This window comes from Eriocheir sinensis, chromosome 32 (assembly GCF_024679095.1).
Source record: "Eriocheir sinensis breed Jianghai 21 chromosome 32, ASM2467909v1, whole genome shotgun sequence".
Lineage (NCBI taxonomy): Eukaryota > Metazoa > Arthropoda > Malacostraca > Decapoda > Varunidae > Eriocheir > Eriocheir sinensis.
In genome coordinates, this window is record NC_066540.1 from 17,088,481 (window position 1) to 17,093,480 (window position 5,000).

At 47.9% G+C, this 5,000-nt stretch overlaps 1 protein-coding gene and 1 long non-coding RNA gene across 4 annotated transcripts in view; one reads left to right on the forward strand and one right to left on the reverse strand.

The window, feature by feature from the left end:
- Positions 1–5,000, reverse strand: part of LOC127006338 (uncharacterized) — a 17,582-nt gene that overhangs the window by 10,939 nt on the left and 1,643 nt on the right. The window lies entirely within an intron of this gene.
- LOC127006342 (uncharacterized) overlaps positions 1–5,000 on the forward strand; it is a 29,036-nt gene that overhangs the window by 9,502 nt on the left and 14,534 nt on the right. The window lies entirely within an intron of this gene.

Below are 5,000 nucleotides of genomic sequence, written 5' to 3' on the forward strand. Positions count from 1 at the left end.
CGCACACACACACGCACATGTAACGGAAGTCAACATTCTCTCACGTACACAACTGACCAAGCAGACGTGTGTGTGTGTGTGTGTGTGTGTGTGTGTGAGTGTGTGTGTGTGTGTGTGTGTGTGTGTGTGTGTGTGTGTGTGTGTACTGAAATATACGTACATGACACACTCTCTCTCTCTCTCCTTGTGACCATCCAAAACACGTCTAAAACATGAATCAGACATCATCATTTAAGTGTATTCAGGCTGGCTTAGTGTTCAGTGCATCGATGGGGTGAAACGCGTGGACCAAAGTTCGAATCCCGGTATTGCTCAACCTGTTTTTCGTAATCACTCGTCGTCATCATCGTCATCATTAGTCATTATGGATCGACTGCACACAAAAAAAAGGAAACATTAAAAAAAAAAAATGCCGGAGTAGAGGCCTTTCCCAACGTCCTCCTCCTGGTTCTCTCTGCCTGGTGTTAGTGGGCTCCTCTTCCACCCCACCCCCACCTGTCCTCACCCACACTTCTTTTACAGTGAAGGAAACAGCTCAAGGGCAAAAAAGAAATAATACATAAAACTATTGAAATAAAGAAAAGCCCTCAAATCATTGTTACCATAAAAATTAGTTAACCCCTTGGCTGCGAATTTCCTGCCAGAAGACCTCACCAAGCTACAGGAGTGGAACAAGAAGTGGCTGCTACAATTCAGTGAAGAAAAATGTAAAGTCCTGCACCTTGGGAGGGGATATCCAGCACACCAATACCACATGGGAAACACTCCACTATCCACCACAGAGGCAGAGAAAGACCTGGGAGTGTATGTTACCAGGCTACCAGTGAAGGGATATCCAGCACACCAATACCACATGGGAAACACTCCACTATCCATCACAGAGGCAGAGAAAGACCTGGGAGTGTATGTTACCAGGCTACCAGTGAAGGGATATCCAGCACACCAATACCACATGGGAAACACTCCACTATCCACCACAGAGGCAGAGAAAGACCTGGGACTATATATTACCAGGCTACCAGTGAAGACCAAATCTGTGCCAATTGCAGCGGACGGGTTAAGAGAAGTTGCCAAAACAGAGGTCAATTTCGTAAAGAGAGGTCCTGATACTCTCCTCTGACCAATGTGTCGTGTGTTTCGGGGAGTAGAGAAGTGGCTGAGTGGTCGGCGGGTGAGCGCGGCATCCTATAGGACCCGGGTTCGTGTCCCGCCATCTCATTTAGTCATCTCCGAGTGGCATAAGACTACCCACATACCGTTCTGAAGACCACCTATCAACCCGGACCTATCAACACGGGGGCAGCATGAGCCAAGCAAGATGGCGCCACTATAAAATCTTCCCTGCGACACTACCGGACTAGAGCCGACCAACAGGCCCCACCAAAAAATCCTACCGGTGCCATAGATGAAAAAAAAGGCCCTTAACTCTATACCCATGGAAATTCTAACACGACAACCTCTACTACCGAAGCCTTGTCAAACTACCCCAACGTCTACTACCCAAACCAAACTATTGCAACCACTACTACCGAAGCCTTGTCAAACTACCCCAACCTCTACTACCCAAACCAAACTATTGCAACCACTATCACCAAAGCCTTGTCAAACTACCCCAACCTCTACTACCCAAACCAAACTATTGCAACCTCTACTACCGAAGCCTTGTCAAACTACCCCAACCTCTACTACCCAAACCAAACTATTGCAACCACTATCACCAAAGCCTTGTCAAACTACCACTAGACTCATAACACTACCCATGGAAATTCTAACACAACAACCTCTACTACCGAAGCCTTGTCAAACTACCCCAACCTCTACTACCCAAACCAAACTATTGCAACCACTATCACCAAAGCCTTGTCAAACTATCACTAGACTCATAACACTACCCATGGAAACACTAACCACACTCAACAACCTCTACTACCAAAGCCTTGTCAAACTACCCCAACCTCTACTACCCAAACCAAACTATTGCAACCACTATCACCAAAGCCTTGTCAAACTATCACTAGACTCATAACACTACCCATGGAAACACTAACCACACACAACAACCTCTACCACCAAAGTCCTTCTAACCGTGTGTGTGTGTGTGTGTGTGTGTATGTGTGTTTGAGGATTAGGACCTATAAGTTAACCCACAGCCTGCTTCTGCTCTGGTCTGTAATCATCACAGCCCGGCCGGCCTGCCTCGCCCTCCCTCGGCCGGCCTGCTCAGCGGTGACCTACGCGGACTCGGCCTACAGCAGCGGAAAAGGAGGTCAAGATCATTTCCATTATAACGGTGACGGCCCGCGCGTGTGTGTGTGTGTGTGTGTGTGTGTGTGTGTGTGTGTGACGGTGACCTAGACTTCCGCAGCGGCCCCGTGTGTGTGTGTGTGTGTGTGTGTGTGTGTGTTTGTGTGTTCGTATGTACGTGTCCCCCTTCCGTTCCCTCTTTCGCTTAGCATATTGATATAACAGTGAAAAAATGAACGGTCTCTCTCTCTCTCTCTCTCTCTCTCTCTCTCTCTCTCTCTCTCTCTCTCTCTCTCATTATGTATGCCGTTCACGATAGCTTGGCGGAGAGTTCCACGCCCTCTTCAGTCTCCTCAACGGGTCATCAATTATCTTGATTTTCTCGTCCACTACAATTATTATCTTATTTACTCTTTCCTTCCTTCCTCTCTTGCTTTTTATCTTTCCTTCTCTTCTTTGTTTATTTTTCTGCATCGTGTGTTTTTCCTTTCCTTTCCTTTCTTCCCGGCATCCACCAGTAAGATTTCAACCTTTCCCGGCATCCACCAGTAAGATTTCAACCTTTCCCGGCATCCACCAGTAAGATTTCAACCTTTCCCGGCATCCACCAATAAGATTTCAACCTTTCCCAGCATTCACCAATAAGATTTCAACCTTCTCAGCATCCACCAATAAGATTTCAACCTTTCCCAGCATCCACCAATAAGATTTCAACCTTACCAGCATCCACCGAAAAAGATTCCAACCTTTCCCAGCATCCACCAATAAGATTTCAACCTTTCCCAGCATCCACCAGGAAGATTTCAACTTTTCCCAGCATCCACCAGTAAGATTTCAACCTTTTACAGTATCCACCAGTAAGATTTCAACCTTTCCCGGCATCCACCAGTAAGATTTCAACCCTTCCCAGCATCCACCAGTAAGATTTCAACCCTTCCCAGCATCCACCAGTAAGATTTCAACCTTTCCCAGTATCCACCAGTAAGATTTCAACCTTTCCCAGCATCCACCAGTAAGATTTCAACCTTTCCCAGCATCCACCAGTAAGATTTCAACCTTTCCCAGCATCCACCAGTAAGATTTCAACCTTTCCCAGCATCCACCAGTAAGATTCCAACCTTTTACAGTATCCACCAGTAAGATTTCAACCTTTCCCGGCATCCACCAGTAAGATTTCAACCTTTCCCAGCATCCACCAGTAAGATTTCAACCCTTCCCAGCATCCACCAGTAAGATTTCAACCTTTCCCAGCATCCACCAGTAAGATTTCAACCTTTTCCAGCATCCACCGGTAAGATTTCAACCTTTCCCAGCATCCACCAGTAAGATTCCAACCTTCCCCGGCATCCACCAGTAAGATTCCAACCTTCCCCGGCATCCACCAGTACGATTTCAACCTTTTCCGGCATCCACCAGTAAGATTCCAACCTTTTCCAGCATCCACCAGTAAGATTCCAATGTTTCCCGGCATCCACCAGTAAGATTCCAACCTTTTCTGTTATCCACCAATCACGTGCAGCCTAGGTTGGAGAGGGGCGTGGCTTGTAGGTGAACTGACCAATGAGAGACGCGTGACTTCGGAAGGGGGAGGAGCTTATCCGCCAAGTTAACGTGAACGGAGGTTAGAAATTGCTTTCTTTTCTTAATTTCACCTCATTATGATCTTCTAAACAGTGAAACGGTGGCTACTTTGTGCTTACTGCTTCACTGCACCGCGCAACTGTCACTAATTCCAACAGGTTATTGGTATCACTGTTGCAATGTTCCGAGCAGGGTTGCAAGCTTTCTTTTGTTTCACTTTTGCAGTGTTGACAGAAGGGTTACAAGATTGGAATAGCTTTGAATCTCCATAGCACTGTCGATATCGTGAAAGAAAGGCCTCGGAAATGGTATGTCGGTTCACTGTTGGAATATTGACAGAAGGGTTACAAGATCAGAACAGCTTTGAATCTCCATAGCACTGTCGATATCGTGAAAGCAATGCCTCGGAAATGGTATGTCGGTTATCTTCACTGTTGGAATGTTGCCGGAAACGTTACAAGACAGACCAAGAGAAGGGGGGAGGGGGGAGAGGGAGGGGAGAGGAGGAGAGGGTGGTTGGAACAGCTTTGAATCTCCATAGCACTGTCGATATCGTGAAAGCAATGCCTCGGAAATGGTATGTCGGTTATCTTCACTGTTGGAATGTTGCCAGAAACGTTGCAAGCCTTAAATGCCTCGAGTCTCCAGCAGTAGGTCAGCACGCTCGTCGGCGTCGTCACGGCCTGGCCTAATGAACCAGTGAGGCGCGGAGTGCATGCGTCCCACACTTCTTACGCTGCGCGCGTTTGTTTTCGTCGAATGTTACCATCATTCTGCATTCCTGCTTTTCACAAACTCACGAATATCTGGCTTGACGGTTTGTGAAAATCCTGCACGTTCGCCGGCTGGTGAAAACGCCGACGAGTTAATAGGGTCATTCGCCGGGTGGGGTGGGGTGGGGGGGGGGGGGGACTGGCTCACCCATTTTAGGAATAGGTCAGCTTCTGGGCAGCGTGCCATTTGCCCGTTTGGCCGGAACTGGCGTTGACGGACTTGGCAGACAATAGGCCTATTTAGTGCCCATGTCTTGCAGCCACAGCGTTAGGCAGGGAGCACAAGCGACTTGGAGATCCGGAACTTTTTCCTCCTACACAGGCGTCGACAACGCCATATACTCGTTTTGGGCGAGTCCGTAGCACAGCGGGCCGGGCTGACCTGCCGCGTGACTTCCTGGC